Source organism: Natrix helvetica, assembly GCF_964273705.1.
Source record: "Natrix helvetica genome assembly, chromosome: 6".
In the NCBI taxonomy this organism is placed as follows: domain Eukaryota; kingdom Metazoa; phylum Chordata; class Lepidosauria; order Squamata; family Natricidae; genus Natrix; species Natrix helvetica.
In genome coordinates this window covers 35,996,559-36,017,623 of record NC_138553.1, presented here as the reverse complement: position 1 = coordinate 36,017,623, position 21,065 = coordinate 35,996,559, and the positions used below count along the sequence as shown (strand labels likewise).

At 35.6% G+C, this 21,065-nt stretch overlaps 1 long non-coding RNA gene across 3 annotated transcripts in view; it reads left to right on the top strand.

Annotated features, from left to right (window-relative positions):
• The window catches only part of LOC309395064, an 86,365-nt gene extending 73,839 nt beyond the window's left edge, over nt 1-12,526 (top strand). For all 3 annotated transcript variants that reach the window (XR_014175842.1, XR_014175843.1, XR_014175844.1), the window contains 2 exons: nt 10,836-10,975; nt 11,451-12,526. This is a non-coding gene — a long non-coding RNA (uncharacterized lncRNA). The remainder of the gene's footprint in view (nt 1-10,835; nt 10,976-11,450) is intronic.
• Nucleotides 12,527-21,065: the final 8,539 nt, after the last annotated feature.

Sequence of the window (21,065 nt, the reverse complement as noted above, 5' to 3'; positions counted from 1 at the left end):
ATGATAACCATTAAAAATTAACAATTGTGTGTGTATTCTATGTATTGTATCATTTTACATACTCTTATCATTCACTAGTAATTTAAGGTGGTGCATTTGTATTTGTTTATCATTTCAAGTGACGTAAGAGTGTTACTTATATAAGCAAGGATCCCTTATGAATTTCATGCACTGTGTACACAGAGATTTAGCAGTTTCCAGTTGATAGCCCATGGTATTATATAAGCAAAACATCCACCCTCCTCCCCCACTGGTCCCTTAAGAAATCCTTCAAATATATGCAACTGGGGCAAAAGGAAAATTGGCAGAACATACAAGTCAAGCATGATTTAGACCGAAGCTAATTTGGTGCAGACTAATTCAGTGCTTTGATTTGAGATATTTCTTAATAGCAATTTCTCTAGCAAGAACAGCAATGGACAGACAGGCAAATAAATGCTCCTGGCTTATGTTTACTAGCAAGAAGTAATAGGAGGTAAATGCTTTCTGGTACTGAAGGTAATACCAAGACTAAGAAGGATTGAAAGCCTCTGCCTTCAAGAATATATCTGTACCAAATAGTGTCTATCACTATCACTATTTCTGTAATGTGTTTGATACAACATGTACTTAGATTCTGGAAAATATCCAGAAGGATCTAAATATATAGTCAATATTTGCTTGCTTCTCTGGTCTAGCTTTCTGTAATTTATTATTAAGTTATCCTAGTATGGAGACAGTAACCCATTTTTAACATGGTTCCATCAGTCACACACAGACTTTGTTCATTGTTTTCCTGATTCATCCAGAAGGAAGAGTTTAGAGAAGGCCAGCACAACTCATAGATGGGAAAGAGACAGTTTAATACCTTTTAAAGAACCATGAGCCACAAAGAAATAGGTGGCATGCCAATCAGCTGTTCAACAGCTGGTATCACAGTGACAGCAATGGAGTTGGTGGTGTTTGTGACACTTGTGTTTTCTGGGGTGGAGTTGGTGGCAACAACCTAGGTGGTGGCAGCAGATTCTTCCTGGTGGCAGTGGTGCTTGGCAGCAATGAATTATTTTTTAAAAATACTGCTTGCTGGGTTACACAAGATTGCTTAGCAGACCATGGTGTATCTTGTGCCTGGCTTAGAACATAGGATTTTATGTATTTTTTAATGGTACAATAAACCATTATGATTAGTATATTAGAGTGCCAGGGTGGCCTAGTGCTGAGACGCGCCTCCCACTTGGAAAGTTGAGTGTTCAATCCTAGCTAATGGTAGATGTTCTTCTAGAGTGCATAGAAAAAATAACTGCTGTGATCTCCATGTGGCCTCAAGAAAGGCAGCTGGCCAGCAAACACTTATCTACATTCAGTCGCCCCAACTCTACCCCGAATTAAGGGATTACAAGGTCATAAAAAGGCAGTTTTTAAATGATATAATATAAATTTGACATTCATCCATCCACCTCTCGCTGCTTACAAAACACTTGGGAGATTTAGTAAATGAGATACAGATCAGAATACCATTTTAAACTAAGGTTGTCATTTTGCTTTAATTGAAGAATTTCCAATTATGACAATTTATCTGAAAAAAAAATAGGTTTAAAATAATGGGTTTATAATGGGACATGTACTAGATAACTTTCACAACTGCATAAAGCACATTCTATAGTGTAGACCAGTGTTTCTCAAACTTGGCGACTTTAAGTCCTGTGGACTTCAACTCCCAGAATCCCAGAAGCTATGCTGGCTGGGAATTCTGGGAGTTGAAGTCCACAGGACTTAAAGTCGCCAAGTTTGAGAAACACTGGTGTAGACTATATGGTCTTGGACTTCCATTAGAGCTCTTCAATATACAGTAGCATGTGTCATTATTTAGCTAAAAAACCTGAATACTTTATATAGCATTTGTCTATTTTATCTAGCATTTATGTAGATAAGAATTCATATTCATATATTTTAATAATATAATACATAAATCAGCATTTATTTCATCCCTCTATTTGATATTTCAGATTTTATTTTTTGACCTTGTAGCTCATTAACTGGAAAAGAAGATTTTTATTAAACTGACAGTTGTCATTAAATGGATCCTTTGTTGAAAGCCTTCCTAACCAGCTTTGATTTTCTCTAGAGCCAGCCTAATCAAGTTTACTTTATGATAATGATATTGTTTATTGCAAAAGTATTTCTCCTTGTCTTCAGGATTTCAAGCACTAGGTCATATTTATGAAATAATTTGATTGGCTGCACTACTAAGAAGTGGAAAAAAGTGTTTTAAGAATTTCCCGATGTTTATTAATTTCTATTTATTGAATTAGCTTTTTCATCTGCTATGATATAGTAAATGTTGGTGACTTTATGTTATTTTAAATACTAAGTTTTATTTGTATGATTTCTTAAAATACACATATGCATCTCTTACTTACACACCTATGAATATGATTTTTTGATGGAGAATTATAGTTGCTTTCTTCACACATCCAATTGATATTCTTATACTATTCTATATTCTATAGAACCATAATGTGTTTAAATAATGAAAAGTTGGATCAGGTGCTACGAAAGTGATTATGAAGTTGGTACTAAAGACAAGATTCAGTGAGGTGTAATCCTCTGCAGAGGACAATCAAATATATCTGAGAGACAGCTACTGTTGTTTTCTCTCAAATGTAACATGTTATTCTTCTTCTTTCCACATGAGAAATCTAAATGGATCAAGAAAGTATTTTGCATAACATAGTTCCATGGCTGTTTAGGGCAAAACTACCCTCTCCTCCAAGGAACAGTGTCATACTAATCAATATTAGAAAAATTAAATAACATACATTCAGTGAATTTTCCTTTTACTTCTTTTGCTGTTTGCAATTTCATTAAACCTTCAAAATCCATCAGCGAACACATTATAGAAAAACAACAACAACAAAAGTAACTAAACACTAAATAGTTTCAATTTGGGATGGATTAACATGCAGAGAGAGGGTTTTGGTTGGTATAGTTGTGAGTGGTGGGGACACTTTCACATAAGCAATGACCAATGGAAAAGAGGATGAATCTTCATTGATGCTGAATCTTGAGTGATGTTGTCAATCCATAGAGGAAGCTGAGATAAAAAAAATTAAGAGATGAATTTAGATCAGCATTCCACTCATTACCTAGCTGAAGAGCTATAGGAACTGATGGAATAACTACTGAAATGTGACCTGTAATCTGCTTTACCTTTCGAGACCTAACTCTATGGAGAAAGCCTTAATGTTAGGAAAAGTGAAGGAAAGAGAAGAGGATGATCAACAGCATGGTGGGTAAACTCACAGTGGTGATGAGGGTGCTATCAAAAGAACTGAAGGACCAGATTAGGGACAGATTGTCATAGATAAAATTTATCAATGTGGTCATTGTCAAAGTTGGCAAATGAATATGATAAATAGAAGAGAAGAGAATTCTCAAGGGACAAATTCACTCAAGAGAATTTATCTCTGGTGCAGAAGTTCTCACTATACATATGAAGCAACAGAATCATCATCATCATCACCATCATCCTCTCAGTAAGAGGGGGGAGTAAAAAAGTTAATAAGGATAAATGATAATACTGCAGTGATACTACATGGGTAAGCATTCATAGAATTAGACAGCACTGTGAGAATTAGATGTTCAGCAGATTGATGGTATGAAGGAAAAAAACCTATCCCCTGTTTTTGGCATGCAATGCCCTGTAGTGCAGTCTTGAGAGATAAGAGTTGAAACAATTTATGTCCAGGATGTGAGCGGTCTGCAGATATCTTCTCAGGCCTCCTTCTGACCTGAGTAACATACATGTCTTCTATGGAAGACAGGATGCTTGCAATTGTTCTTTATGCAGTCTTAACTACCCATTGGAGTCTGTAACTGTCCTGCTTGGTTGCTGTAACCAGGCAGTTATAGAAGTACAAATGACAGACTCAATAATTCTTCTGTAAAACTGTATCAACAGCCCCTGGGGCACTCTGAACTGCCTGAGTTGATGCAGGAAGAACATTCTTCGCCTTTTTAATGATGGTTGTAATATTAAGTATTCATTTCAAGTCCTGGGAGATTATAGAACCCCAAAACCTGAAGAACCCAACTGCTGTGCTATCAAAATATAGCAAGAGGTGGTCAAATAGAAGGGCTTCTCCTAAAATCCACTCTCATCTCTACATGTCTTGAGTATTTTCAGTTCCAGATTGTTCTGGCTGCACCACAAAGTCATCTATATTCAGACCCATCACCATCTTGAGTGAGGCCAATGACCATTGTATCATCTGCAAACTTCAGTACTTTAACGGTGAGTTCCCTTGAAATGCAGTCATTGGTATTTTGAGAGAGAACAGAAACAGAGAGAGCACAGAGCCATGAGGGGCGCCAATGGTAATTGCCCGGGTACTGGATGTAATTTTCCCTAGCTTCACCTCTTGCTTTCTATTTGTCAAAAAGTTGATGACCGCCTACAAGTATAAAGAGGCACAGTGAGCTAAATCAGTTTTGAGTGAAGAATTTTTGGAATGATGGCACTAAGTGCTGAGCTGAACTTTACAAAAAGGACCGATCAGTCTATGTGTGTCTGTTGCTCTTGCTTTTGCCAGAACCAGTTGCTTCTTTAATAGAGACAGAGTCATTTTCTCTTCTGCAGAAACACACAGGGAATTGCAGATTCAGGGATTTCAAAGGCAACATGTGGGATAGTAGCAATTAGTTGCCTCAAAACAAAGATATGCCAATAAAGAAATGTACTAAATTGTTGTAGGCAAATTCTGCAAGCAGCAATAGCTCTGTGCATTAGCTTCACCAGCAATAGCTCCACCAAGCCCATTTTCAGCTCATCTGATCAACTGCCTGCTCTGCTTTCCAAAGAGTTCCTTTCACCAGGCTCCTTAATCTAATGTTCTCATCATTGGTGCTTATGTAGATTTGGACTTTAATATTCTGGAGTATGGGTCAGGAAAGTTTATAAAATTCATGGCCAACAAGTACTTTGGCCCAACACATGTCAATAGATATACACCGGATCTCATTTTTTGCTTCAAGCACCTCTACTGTGATAAGAAAATAATGGAGAACCCTCTACATATATCAAACCCTTTGCTATAGTAAGATCACGTCTTGGTCCCATTAAACTGATTGCCACCTCAAACCATCTAGGACTTACACAGACTTGTAACATCTTCTGGAATAGTCCACCCTGGGAATCTGATTAATCTGTAAGGTGTAAGGAAAGATTCTTGGAGAGTTTCCTAGCAGTATGGTAGGCAAGTCTGTCAACCATGATTTTTGAGGTTCATCTTAGTTCAACATGGAATGCTGGTAGATAAAAAGGCAAAAGCAATACCTGGACATTGGTGGAAAAGTTGAGCCTGCGTAAACCCAAGTATAAACTTAAATTAGAATTTACAGCAAGCTGATAGGAAATTGATTTTATATATATAGCTTAAAATGGCTACAGGAAAAAACATGCTTTTGCAACCCTTCTTTAGTAGTTATCATTCCATTCCACCTAACAGTTAAATATTTTTAATAGATGAGGAATAGAGAGTGAAGAGATTTCATTTCACTGCAGAATTCTGAACCCAGCATCTGAGCTCTAAAGATGACAGGTTAGCAAAACCTTGGGATGTTTTTGACAGTTCTAATGAATCATTTCTCTAGCAGTCCAATATTCTTGCTTTCTATTTGCAGCTACATTAAATATAAATAGGTGGACTAAATACAAAATGCTGAAAAATAGCCCAATTCTATACTGTAGTGAGATCATGTCATGGCTTTCAATGGATTTAATGCCCTCTGAAACAAATCTTTTTTTTTTTCTTACCTTTTCTTCCCCACATGTAATAGCACAAACTGTTTGGAGTTATATAAAAGAAATTCACTAAGATTGAAAGAAAGAAAAAAATCCTAGATGAGATTCATCTCATGAGCTAACAATTTCAAAACCAGCTTCTAAAAATCAGTGAGAGTCTAATCCAAATTTTATGAGTATTAATTACACCACTATAATTAGAATTCTGTGTCTTTAAGTTTTAAAGGTTACTTTGTTAATCTTACAGTTCGTGGCAGTGTGCTTATTTCAGCAGAATCAATTAATTACAGTATATTTTTATTTATTAATATTAATCTGCTTGGAATGTTTTTGTTTGACTACTTGTATATAGCTTTCCCTGCATTCTCAGACACTAACACATCTGTCACTTTTTTAATGGACTCAAAATAGTTTTGTGTGTACCAACTATATTTGCATGATCTCAAGCACAGTTGGCTTTTTGCTGTTATGTACCTGATATGTAGCATGTTTATATCTCCTCTAATCAAATACTTGTTAAACAATCTGTTTGCTGCTATGAGGAAAAATAGTATGTATTAGTGGATCTGAAGAAAAACCAAGAAATAATATTCATGTGATTGTTCTATTTTCTTGAAACCCTCAAAGAGGCAGATATCTATTCTCAATTATCAGCAGTCTTCTAAAAAGTAAAAATATAGAGAATTCTGCAAGGAAGAGCTGTGGTAAACTAATATACTATATATACTAACTCTATTACCTATAAAGATTTTAGGATTGGTTCCAGAATCCTCTTTCTCCCAGATTTTTAGGAAAACGATCAAATGGAGTTCTCAGAGGATATTGCCTCAGTATTAAACCTTTTACCATTCCAACTCAATGAGTAGTTTGTTTGCTATGATATAAACATGGAACTGAAAGCACCACTACAAACAAGCTTGCAAGATAAATGGAAAGAACATAATTATTATGGGAATTATTTACCTGTGAGCATAAAATGGAAAAGTAAGATTATAACCAAATTCTGTACATGCATTCAGTCATTTCCAGAATTTTACAGCCAAATAAGCTTTAATAACTTTTTCACCAAAGCAGATTTCCCTAACATTTATGTCAGCAATTCCATGACAAATGGAAATAGGACAAAAGATGGACTGAAATTCTATATGACTTTCAACAGCTTTAAAACATTATAAAGATAAAGGTTTACCCTGTTCAATTAAGTCAGTTCAGTGTTAACTGAAGACATCATTGTCATGTGGGCAAAATGACTATATATCAAGGTGCATATAATGCTGTTACATTCCACCGAAGTGATATCTATTTATCTACTTGAATTTGCATGCTTTTGAACTGCTAGGTTGGCAGGAACGGGGCAAGTAATGGGAGCTCACCGTGTCATGCGGCGTTCAGGTCTTAAACCCAGTCTCTAACAAGTTCAGCTTCTTTAACCACTGAGCCATTGTGTCCCCTTTAAAAACATTAGTTAATTACATATTTTACTAGAATATGTTAAGACTGGCTAGACTATTTTGTGCTAGGTAGGCCATAGATGCTACATTACATTTAGAGGTGAAATATACTTAGCACTAGGATTATGACATTGATTTACTAATACTAATCCCAATCTACTACCACTTCTAGTTTGGGTAGATACAATCCCTGTTATTACAATTATTGTAAAAATTCATTGACTACCTCTGTTGCTTTTATTTTTTATCAGGTGCAAGTTTGACCACACTTCAACTCTTCTTTCAGGACAAATTGCATTTGTAACCTCATATAGCTGTCCAATTCTGCCATGTAAAGTACTGTGATAACAGGGGAAATTGTACCTACAAATGGACTCTCATTTATGCAATTTCTGTATGTTAGTGTTCATTTTAATATAATCCAATTTGGACCCAATAAGCCTATTAACTTCAACTACTCAGTTAATTACAATGAATTCAAGAAGTTACCCGGGATCAAGTAGCTTTTCAAAACATAATTAAGGGGACGCGGTGGTTCAGTGGCTAAGATGCTGAGCTTGTCGATCAGAAAGGTCAGCAGTTTGGCAGTTCGAATCCCTAGTGCCGTGTAGCGGAGTTAGCTCCCAATACTTGTCCCACCTTCTGCCAACCTAGCAGTTTGAAAGCATGTAAAAATGCAAGTAGAAAAATAGGGGCCAGTTTGATGAGAAGGTAACAGCATTCCATGCACCTTCAGACAGTGCTGGCTCATCAGCTTTTGAAATAGAGATGAGCACCACCCCCTAGAGTCGGGAACGACTAGCACATATGTGTGAGGGGGAACATTTTGCCTTTTAGGGAGACCTTCATTAGATATGGCTGCTGCATAACATGCAGATCCCTTTCAAACTCTAATATATAGTAAGAACTGTGAGGCCTGGAACTATGAACAGAATGTTATACCTCGTGATGAGAGATTTATAAGGATTGAGAAGGTGCTCATAAAAGCAAAAGGTGAAATGTTTCCCTGGAACTTTAATGTCAGGCGGTTCGACCTGTGCAACTCAATTTTTTTGTTTTATATTGTTAGGTTATTCCAGTGGAGAATGATTCCAAGCCAACTGCTGCAAAAGCAATATTGCAAATGGTACAGTGTATCTGAATGTAAAATTATATAGTATTCAATGATGTTAATATACAATTTCCATTTTTTACCTAGTCATATTAGTTCACATTGCCCTTTTCCAAGTGTGTTTAACTCGTGGCCTGCATGGCACATACGACCCTCAACAACTAGTAATCCAGACCCACAAGATAATAATAAAAATTTAAAAGGAAGTTTGTTATATATATTATATCATATATTTTACATGTGACCCAAGACAATTCCTCTGCACAAAATGTGGCCCCAGCAAGTCAAAATGTTGGATAACCATGCACATAGGATGATTTGCAGAAATATTGGGCCTCTAGTATCAATGATACTGACTACATTTTTAAAATTCCTTTCTAACTTTATTATAGTTAAAAGTGATAAGTGATATGTTCAATCTTTGTACCTGCTGCTGAAGAAAGAAGCGTGAATATTTTTTTAGCATATTTTGTTTGCTGGAAAAGATGATAAGCTATATGCAATACAATACAATACAATAGTAGAGTTGGAAGGGACCTTGGAGGTCTTCTAGTCCAACCCCCTGCCTAGGCAGGAAACCCTATACCACTTCAGACAGATGGCTATCCAACATCTTCTTAAGGACTTCCAGTATTGGGGCATTCACAACTTCTGGAGGCAAGCTGTTCCACTGATCAATTGTTCTAACTGTCAGGAAGTTTCTCCTCAGTTCTAATTTGCTTCTCTCCTTGATTAGTTTCCACCCATTGCTTCTTGTTCTGTCCTCAGGTGCCTTGGAGAATAGCTTGACTCCCTCTTCTTTGTGGCAACCCCTGAGATATTGGAACACTGCTATCATGTCTCCCCTAGTCCTTCTTTCTCTTAAGCTAAACATACCCAGTTCCTGCAACCGTTCTTCATATGTTTTAGTCTCCAGTCCCCTAATCATCTTTGTTGCTCTTCTCTGCACTCTTTCTAGAGTCTCCACATCTTTTTTACATCGTGGCGACCAGAACTGAATGCAGTATTCCAAGTGTGATCTCATATAAATAACCTGGTCCATATCTTAGTTATTGTATATTCATCAGCAATAGCCCATTCTTAAATGCTTGGGACCAGCTCTTTGTTGAAAACGTTTCAGTTTCATATTGTTGCAATTTGTGTAATATTTTTTATTTCCATAATCCCCAAATTCTTTGTATTACCCATGTAAAGATATCAATGTAGGAAATAAATAACTGCTTGTTCAAGAAATCAGCTGTCTTCTGAATTGAGGGTAAAATGCATATTGTAGCAGTGAAAAAAAGATTATATATTTCATTCTGGATGTAGCTGATAAATATTAAAGAATAAAAATACTCTTGATTTGTAGAGAAGGGTGGCCAGTATTTCCATCCCCAGAGCCTTGTTAGATAGTTTATTTTATTTAGCAAAGACAGGGATGAAAATTATACTAAACATGTCAACACTTTGTTAACCCTGAAGCACTTTGGCAGGCTCACACTGTACAACCCAAACACAACAATGTACCCCTATGCTAACTGCTTGCTTTAATTCATATTAGCAGATGGGTTTTCAGACCAAGTCACCTGTGTGACAAAGGATACATTTTTAATGGGCAAATGATTGTCATTTGCATAGCAAATGCAAATGTGCTTCGTTAGGTTTTAATAGGAAGAAGTGGGCAAAGGGTAGGCTCATTTGCATCACTGAATGCTTCATTTTCACACTGTTCGTTGTCTGCAGAAATATACAGGTATCGGTGTTAAACGTCCAGGAAAAACAAACACTTTGTTAGATTTACAGACACTATCTGGGGTGACCGTTCAGCAGTAGCAATACATTTCACGGTGAAACATATCCAAGACATTTCAGTTTTATTCCTTGTTCATTTTAAGAGATGTGGGATGCAGATATTGCATGCACTTACGCATTTCCTGGACAGAAGAAATATTTATTCAGAACCTCTAGTACTTGCAAATGACAAAGGCTGCTGTTTTAACTAATGATGCTATGAATTTAGGTGAAGAGAAAAGAGAGATTGAGAAGATGCCTGAAGGCCGTGAGATAATTTTATTACTAATATATTCCCTTGGTTTGCTTTTTGAACTCTGTCATTCCTTGCCTTACAAGCTGTAGTTAATGAATGGGGAGACTATTCAAATGAGCCCCAAGCAAAATATTATTCATGAATTTTCTAGGATGGAAGCTATAAGAAGGGCATCAATGGCATCAGGTTCATTGGTTATGCTTAAGGGTTCATAAGTACCTTTGTTGCCCTAGAAAAATAATTGTCTTCAGTTCAACCAGCCCGTTCTACACCCTGAGCAGCTGCCAATGAGCCAGCAATAAAACAAAAGAGAGAGGTGGAAGGAAACAAAGGCAATCAGATGAGAAGCCAAGCATTGGTGGGCTTACAGAACAGCCTTTCTTATGCAGATAGCAGTTCGGCTTACAGAATATCCAAATGCAAGCAAATTGATATATGCAAGCTTCTTCTTTTTTTCAATAGGTATTCCAATGCCTTATGCTTATCATGTGCTCTTTTACCTGTAATGCTGCTGTTAAGAAAACAAAAAAGAGGGGAAAGCAGGAATCAAATGAGACACAGAAAGACTAAACAATACCCCTTCTCTCCAGGTTCATTTTCAGGTAAGAAATCAGGTCTCATTTAAAATTGATAAACAGTCAATCCGATATGATGAGATTAAGAATTAAGGATTTTTTTTCCACCCCAAGGAATTTGCAAAGAGATACACATCTCATGAATAAATATAGCCGTCTAAGGTATTTATTGATTCACATGCCATTTGTTCGAGTGTTTGCCCTAAGGGGGGCAAAAAGAAGCCTATTATTATTGACAATATAAGAGCTATGGTTATATTTGCAGACAAAAAGTACATTTAAATTGTGCCTCACGGTGAGAACATGAGCCAACCAAAGCCAGTAATTCAAAGTTAAGACTGACATTATGTCAGACCCCATAGTGTCAGCAAAAGTGACAACTGTGCCTTTGCATTTCCAAGCATGTAAATTTATATCTCAATTTTTAATGAAATATATTGCTGTGGTTTTCCTTTTCTAAACTCTACTTATTTCATTTTTTTCTGTTTTTGTTTTGTGAAAGTATTTAAGTTGCAGGGTGAACATCTTTCTTTTATAACTGTTGATATATTCAAGAGCTTTTTCCACATGCTACAAGGTGTATATATACCCAAATAGGAAGTTCTGCACATTATCCACCTAGATAAATAGATGAAGAAACAAAGCATATCACATTCTATCAAAAGGAAAAAGGTTACACAACTATGTGGGCTAAGAGTCGGCAAATGAAAGTCTCACAAAAGAACTCAGAAGCAGAGTTTACGTATTGCAACAAATTTCAGCTGAAAGAACCTTCCCCTACGAGAGGTAGAAATGAGATCTATATTGACTCAAGTCTATTTTCAAAGTGAGTGAAAGGGGCTAAACAAGGAGCCTCCAACAGAGTGAATGCAATGAAAAATAAAAGTGATGAAAAGACTTGGGATGAATTAAAGTGAGAGAATGATGGATAGGGTATTTTAGATATGTTTTTATGAGAATTATATTGAGAAGTCAGATAATAGAATTGAAACAAATGCTGTAATTGATTGTCTTCTAGTTTATTGCAATTCCATTCAATCAAAGAAATATATTTTTAAAAATTAGTATGTATGATTCATTTTGCCATACGGGCTTATATGTAGAGGGATAAGGAAAAAAATTGAATGCTTAAAAATGGTTCAACATTCAGCAGAAGTAAGTCAAGGATCTATGATATCTCCTTGCTTATTTAATTTATGAATGAACTGATACACAAATATCTTGGTCAGAGATATGAAAACGTGTGGGGGTTTTTTGTATGCAGATAATGTTGTGTTATTGGCACAGTTCCTATTGAGGTGCTGCAAGTATTAGATTATGTAATGTTGGACCTTAGTCGTGAGTTCAAATAAAGTTGTTTTATATATGTTCTTTAATTTTGTCTCAAATGTTATTTTCTGATTTCTTTAGATAGATTTTTAAGTATTCACAGATCACTCATGGATGCAATTTTTGTACTGGTCTATTAATAAACTGACTAAGATTGTATGACGCAATGAACTCTATTAAAATATAAATTAATGTTTTGAAATTAAGGCCTTGTATTTTGACAGGGGAAAAAGGAGTGATGATAAATTATACATAAATGGTGGAAAATTAGAAAAGAGATGAATCTGTGTATCTTGGTAGAATGTTCATTGAAAATGGGAAATGTGTGAAGAAATTACCATTGGGGCTTGTGAAGGCAAGAATGGACAACAAAGAAAAAAGTTATGGAGAGATACTGTGATTTGCCTTGCTAAAAACTGGATTTAGATTTCTTTTTCTCCTACTCCCAGCTTTTAAATACCTTCCCTCACTGTTTCTCCAGGAAGAGGTCTGAATGACTTAAAAGCAGGACTTTACAATTGTATGGTTGCAGATCCTATTGGTGCATACATAGAAACACAACTAGCACAGTAGGTATACGGTCATTCTGGTGCCTTATTCTGATCAACATGGTGGGATGTAGGGACACTATTCCATTACTGGTTCTGCTAGGAATAAGGTTCTTGATATGTCTCATGGAAGGGAAAGAAAACCTATTTCTACCTCTTGTTAAGTGCCCAGCACTGGATTCAAGCAGTAAAGTGATAATATTACAAGGTTTTGGAGTTTTTGGTTTTTTGCAGAAGCTTTTAAAATCAGGTAGCAAAGTCTATTTTTATCCCATATGTTACCAGTGGTATGCTCGACTAGACTTTTCTTGAAAGCAGGATGATCAAGCAGATGATCAAGACAACTATTGTAGTGATAACAAGATGAAACCTATTAAAATTAATGTTAACTAATTGGCTTTGTGTTATTTCATATCCATGTGGCAATTTAATTTAACAACTGACATCATTCTCATCTGCTTCTCTAGAAAAAAGATTGGAAAAATCATTAAAGTTTATGATAATTGATCTGTTTACTTCTAGATGGAAGAAAAATATGATGGCCATCATGAGGTACAGTAAACCTCTCTGCAAAATGTTAATAATATCCCAAATTCAGAGAATTGTGACTTTAGCATTTACAGTCATTGCACTGTCAGTGACCTCAGAAAGTACAGAAAGCATAGATTCAATTTTTACTTAAATTATTTTAAGCAGTTTATTTTAAGCAATAACATTACAGTTTGATTATCAATTTATCCATTTAGCATCAAAATGTTGTCCTCTTTTGCAAATTGTATTATAATTATAATTTCCATGTATCTTGGTACTCCTTGAGCTTGGTTGTTTTCTAGTTTTTTACCCAACTAGGTAATATCTTCAGTGCAAAAAGGAAGTGGGCTTTGCTCTGTTTATATGCAATGGCTTGCCCTGGCATTGTTGGTGTGAGTGTTGTTTTATTTTTGGTAATTCATTGATTACACTGTTAGTTACCGTTTGATTATTTGAGTTGGTGGTTCCTTGGAATAGGCTATTGTTTACTGCTTGATTGTTTGTTTGCTGTTAATCTTGGTGTTAATCTCTGCTTATCTGGATGTGGATTGCTGGTGATGAAGTGTTTTGTTATAGCTTTTTGAGCTATAACACATTTCCACACATTTACTTTAAATTTTCCTTAAACTGCTTTTTAAGATTTGTCAGACATGCTTGCTAAGTCCTCTCTTTAAAATGTTGTGGACTTCTCTCTTTTCATTTTAAATTCTTACTTGAGTTATCTGATTAAACACTTGATTGAATCAAGAGTCACAAAAACCTAAGGTGCCTCACTTTCCATACCTTCACTGTTGATTTGTTCTTCTTTGTTGTGGAGTTCTAAGATTCACATATTTATGATTCTTTGAGATAGTCTGTAATTCTTTTGCCTTTACATAAGGCTTCTTTTCTTGACATTTTTCTCCTGTTTGGTCTTCCAAAGCAGGAGTTTGGCTAAATTGGAAGAATGAAATCTGCCAAATAACTTGGGAGAGTGACAGACTTAGCATGCTATCTTCTCCACTGGCTGATTTAACTGACTTGTTTATGTGCGGAAAAACTCAGAGTGACAACTTATTTTCATAAGATTCATGCAATACAGGTTAAAATAGTACTTTATTCAAACCTGTTCAGTACCTCACAATTAACATTTCAAAAATGGAATATGAAAAGTAAAAAGTCTTAAATGGCAAAGTTTCTATATAGCTTCATGAACTTCAAATGGTAAAAGTACATTTCAATGTAATAAAAATATAATTGGGCAAACAGGAAAGAAAGATCAAAATACTTCCCTCATGTTAACTGCAGAAAATTGACTTTTCAATTGTCTATGATTCTCAAACAGTAATAATTTTGCAATTTAAACTATGGTACTTTTCATACCCAAACTATACAAAAATCATTCAGGGATTTCTCTGTCATGCCGCTGCTGTATTGGAATTTAAACTCGAGCTTCCTACATCCACACCAAATGCTTTTGGCACCAGACCCCATTAATTAAACATGGTAAAAAATCTAGTTCCATTTTCCAGTAGCAACAATAACGTGATTATCATTTTCAGTCCAGCAAATTTATGCTGAGTCAATCCTCATAAATTATTCTGCATCACCTGGAGGGAAGTATCAATTGGGAGTGTCAAGCTGAAGATAGCATGAAGTTAAGGGAATTGGCTAATAAAGCAGAGAAAAACATCACAATTCAAAATGAACTTGCCAGAATGAATAATGAAACAAATCCAACAGAATGGTGTTGAAGTGTGACAAGCAGAAGATTAAGCAACTAGGTAGCAAATATCTACGTTCTGAATGGAGTGACTCAGCTTTGGAAGTGCATGTCAGAAGAATCCAGGAATATGAGTGGAGTGTCACCATTGAATATGAATCACCATTGTGATGAACAAACAAACAAACAAAAGCAAGCAGTTGGGATTAAGAAAAGTCAAACATTCTGCCTATTCTTTATTGGTCAGACAACTGATAGAATATTGCAGTTGCAGCACAACATTTAGGAAGGACCTTAATAAATTAGACCAAGAGGAGAATAGCCAATATGATAAAGAGCGAGGAAGGAAAACCTGAGTGAGGAACTAGTGAAGGCACTGGCTAAATGTAGCTGAAGAATACATGATTATGGGTTGGGAATCTCCCATCCAGGCAAGAGAATGGTCAAATGGAAAACTACCTTTGAGCCTTGCACAGCTGCAAGAGGCATAAGCCTGACCCCTCCCTTCAAGTTCCATGGGACTTTTTCTGCTGGTTCTCAAGGGAAGGCAAGCAGACTGGAGAGGTTCTTGTAATATAGGTAGAACACAATAAAGTAGCTGACTTTGACCTTTCAAAAGGGAATCTAGTTGCTTGTGCCTGACATTATGGGAAAACATGATGGTTGACTTCAATAATGTGAAGAGCTGTCGGGCAGAAAATGGGCAGTAATGTTTCAAGTTAGTCCAAAGTACAAAACAAGAAACAGAGGATTTAAATTACAAGATGGCCTATTTGGTCAGGAACACGGGAAAACATTCTAATACAGATAATCTATGACATTCAACAGTTTATTTAATGACCATTCATAGTTAAAATTGCATTTAAAAATGACTTATGACCATTTTTCATATTGATGGCCATTGCACCATCCCATGGTCATATAATCAAAATTCAGTCACTTGGCAACCAAGTCACATTTATGATGGTTGCAGTGTCCTGGGGTCACTGATTACCTTTTGCAAACCTCTGACAAGCAAAGTCCATCGGAAAGTCAAATTCACTTAACAACTTGTTACTAATTTAACAATTGCAGTGATTTGCTTAACAATGGTGGCAAGAAAGACAAGATGGGGGGAAAATCAAAAACTGTCTCGCTTAGCAAAATAAATTTTGGGCTTAATTGTGGTTGTAAGTAGAGGACTACCTGTAGGAAGACATTCCATTGTGTCACAGGATTGCCTTATGAGGTGGTGGACACTTCTTTGCAGGACATGTTAAACAGAGGGCAGTTCGTGTATTTCCATACTGAGTGGCAGTTGGAATAGGATGAAAATTCAAATTTTAAGGTCATTTCCAACTGTTACATTCTGTGCCCAAATATTTGAAATAAAAAGAAAACAGATTCAGGATTTATATCTGGAAGTATTCCAAGACGGTGAGGATGGTTAAGCAGAGGAATGGTATCTCTAAAACACAAACAAATCTTCCTTGACTTAGAGAATTTCAGGCTAGGAATGAAAGACTGCCTATTTAAGAGAAGGAAATGAAGCCAGATGACCTATAGGTCACTTCCAATTCATACATACTATAATTCTAAAGCAAACAGTATGGATGGACATTGGAAGTTGATTCCTGATACAGTCCTACTTGCAGTACTTTCATATACAGTGAATATGAAAATGAATAGAAATAGCACAATCTCCAAACAGTGTCCAATATATAAGTTTTCTGCCCTGGGGACCTTGTTGTAACAAGATGCACTTTCTTTTCTGGCTACAATAGGACAATCAGTGTATTACTCCCTCCAAAAAAGCATGCTATTCTTCAATTTATATCAAAATGCATTGACAGTATAGCTATGGAGGTCATTTGTCTTTATCTTTGCAGTACCTGACAAGAAGCATGATTACAGCTGTGAGGGTACCAAAATAAAAAATAAGAAGAAAAATCCTGTCCAAGAGCCTTATTATTTATCACGTTCTGAAATGGTGACTAGCTCTCACCAGGAAATATAATTATTTTTGCTGCCAATTTAAAAAATATATTATTTTGTTCCCCAGACAATAAGTAACAATCTCTTCCAGGCTTCCTGTGTGATCAGTGTCCATCTGTATTTGGTATATAGAGGTCATACTCAGTGAGAAAATGAAGGCTTATGTATAATCAGAATTCGTATTTAACAGAGACATGTTAAAAATACAATCAAAATACTGAGAAATTGTTAGTGGTATCTAATAATGATATCTAAACAAACATACAGCAACAACATCACACTTACTCATGACTAAGAGAAGAAGACTTAATTTCTAGGATACATGAATACGATTTTATTGTCAAACTATTCTACAGCTTCCTTATTTCATACACTTGGTCAGATAGATTAATAGAACTTAAATAATTTATTTAGTGATTTGTTCATAATTATTAAGCAAAACATGGCTCTTCTTTAAAAAAAATTTTTTTTATTATGTTCTGGTTTTTACCCTGAGATCAGGGAATTTGGGGGGCCCAATGGTGTCATACTATCATAAAGAGGGATCTTTGTAACACCTCCAGTGATTTTTGTATTTACTTATCCAGAGATGCTAGGGTCACAAAAACAAGACTCCAAGTTTTATTATTCACCTGGACTTGCAGGTTAGTAATTAGAGATTCCAAAATGCTTGTTTGATAAGCTAGTTTTATTACAAGTACTAGAAAAGTCATGGTTCAAAGCTTACATCTTTTTCAGATGTAAGTTTTCTGCTGTAGAATGATTTATAGGAAGCAGATTATCTGGATTTCATCCAGTCTGGGTTCAAGTCCAAGCATGAAAAAAATTCCTCTAGTGGATTATATCAACCATTGCATGGGAATTTGTGCTTGATACAATAAACTATAGGAACTTTGTCAATTTTCTGAGAGGGTTGGAACTAGGAGACACCACTGAGTGCTTCCAATGATTGGTAGAGGAACAGAGGTCTGCTAGTGGGCATTCTCTTGTGGGTCAAGTGTCCAGCCATCTCACACTTACCTTTTAATAGCAAAACTGCTGGGAGATGTTATTCATCAATTTGTTAGCAGTATGATGATGATACCCAGTTGTGTATCCCCATCCTGTTCTAAGAGGTCTTGACTCAGTTTCTGGAAGCTGTAGAAATCAATATAGGTTGGAACAGGTGGACATTGAATCCAAAAAGCACTTGGTTATTTGCACCAATTTTAACTCTGGGTGACTGTGACTAATCTGGTGGCTACTGCATGGTTTGCAGTCTTTGCTCAGTGTCAGTTGCTCTCCCATTTATAGTCTTACTCGGCAACAGTAATCCATGTTGTACTACAGAAATGAAATGTGCTTTACATCAGATTTACTACCAAACTGGCAGATCAAAGCAGTTGCATCCACATAATACAAAAGTTATAGGTACTTTATTGATTTATAGTAGTTTTCTGGGCACAATTCAATACGCTGGTTTTAATTTTTAAAGATTCCCATGGTTTGGCTGTCAGGTATCTTCAAGACCACGTTCTTCATATGGAACTAACTTATCCTGCACAATCATCCCAAGTGAATAGGTAGAAATTTCCCCAGATATGTAAAGGCATAGGAGGAAGGGCTTTATATTGGTGGAACAGTTTCTCAGTAGAGATTCAGAATAGATATTTTTCAGAAAGACTCTGAAGATGTACTATATAAAAGCAATTTATCTATAAATATTCACACATGAATGCATCCAGAGATAAAGGCCAATATTATTCCCATCCTTTAAAAAATAATTGCCTCTTCTCACAAAGATATCTCTTAAATTCAAAACTCTTAACTTCTTCCAAAATCTAATGTACTTCCAAAAAATTTTAACTTATGAAAAAGAAATTCAGAGATGCGCTCTGTTGCCTGGTGTCCTCTTCTATCAGAAAGTAACAAGCAAAAACATTTTAACAATGCATTTGCAGGTGATTCAGCTATCCAAATGTGAGGCTAATTAGGAATGGTAGATAGCAATGTTTAGTTATTTTAGCTTAACTAGAAACCTAACAGGAATTCTAGACATTGCACAAGTTTCTGGTTTGTTAGAACAAATATCCTGTACTCTTCAGTTGATTAAGGGTCAAGACTTTTTCTAAAAGTAAATGAGAAAGACTCACCAATATTCTAAATGTTAATTTGTGTTTTAATATATTAATACTCATGCAAGAAACATCACCCAATATAAAATGTGTTATGAAATATTTACGGTGTCATCAAAATATTCATTAAAAAAGTCATTATGATACTTATGGGAAAAAAAGAGGAAGTCAAAACTCATAAATTAAGAGGAACAGGCTAGAAAATTCCCCAGAGGTACAGGAAATATTTGGAAGGTACTATTAGAAATAATATGTTTGTTCTATAAAAGATATTCTTAGTTTGCTCCCTATAAATGAAAATAGTAATAGGCACAAAAACATATATAAACAAGGCTGTTTGCATCTATGAAGTTTATTAGAAATTCAGTTTTATTGAATGAATATTTAAGTGCAGATATTATTGTATTTTGTGTATAATTATAATATAGTATTTTAATCCCCTGTTTTGCTTCTGTTTTAAATGAAACAATTTGATGCTTATTATTCCCGATCTCTCCAGTATCAATTGAAAATAGTCCATGGCTTTCTGAGGGAATAATGAAATTTTGGCTCCCAAAATTCCTGTTTAAAATGTATTTATTTTATGATGTGTGTTTGAGACAAAATTTAGGCTCCAGACTTCTAATGAATTACACACTATAACAATTGATTATTTAATAAGGGAAAGTTTTTATCTTTTAAGTGGTGATAGATAAACAGTTCCTGATGCAGTTTGTATTTATTAGCATTCTTGGTTTGTGTTAGAAAACACATAGCTTATGTATTCCAAAGAGTTTTATTTCTGCTTTATTTCATCTCTGCCTCATTTAACTTATACTTTCTTCATAATTAAATATTTTATGCTATCCTTCAAAAGTAATTCCCATAGCACCACCTGCATGATTTTCATTTTATTACACCTAAGAATGATTATTTTATCACCTTTTGCTTTAGCTGTCATCTTTTTTGCCAAATTATAGACACCCAGGAACATAAGATTCAGCACTATACTGTATAACAGCAACATTTGCATTTCCCTCCCCCAAACGAAATTCAAATAATAGGTTTAAATAAATGTAAAACATAACCATCAAATTAAAATTATTTGATTAGCTGGTCTCTTCATGCACTTCCCAATAATCAGTGTAAATTTTACTGAGGAAATGAACATCAACTTCAAATATTTGTGTGCGTATTCTTGCACTGTATAAGATAAGCAAGAATATCAGGGAAAGTGTCCTCAACAAACAATGGAAAAAACCCTACATTGGTGCATGAACAAATAAAGTGACAGTTGGTATACTATTACTGTAGTATGTATATAGAAACTAAGCATTGAAGTTATGTAAAATTCATTTTCCGACCATTTCTTGTAGTGCTCCATTGTTAAAAGCAGATTTCTATTTTCTTCTGTAGGTATGTTGTTAGGTTTTTTTTTTAAAAAAATCTTTCCACTAACAAGTTAAACACTAAATCTAAACTATCCCCAATTTGGCACCTGGGAGTTAAGTTAGTCCTGGAATCTTTAAATCCATAACTACTCCCATATCAGTGGTGGGTTTCAAATTATTTTAGAACCTCTTCTGTAGGTGTGGCCTGGTTTGTGGCAGTGGCTTGCCAGCCATGTGACCGGGTGGGAGTGGCTTGGCAGTCATGTGACTGGGTGGGTGTGGCCAACTTGTAAAATGTGGTGAAACTCACTTAACAACGCTCTTGCTTAGCAACCAAAATGTTGGCTCAGAAACTCTGGCATTTGAAGCACGCAAGTCTTAAAGCTGTCAAGTTACAAGACCCTTGCACCCCTAACCATTTAGAAAAAAACTCCAGGGATGTTCAAACTTGACAGCTTTAAGACTTTAAGGTTTAGATAGGACTCTTAGAGGCAGGTGGGGCGATTGGTGATCCAGCCAATCAGTGAGCGGTGGGCGGGGCAAGCATGG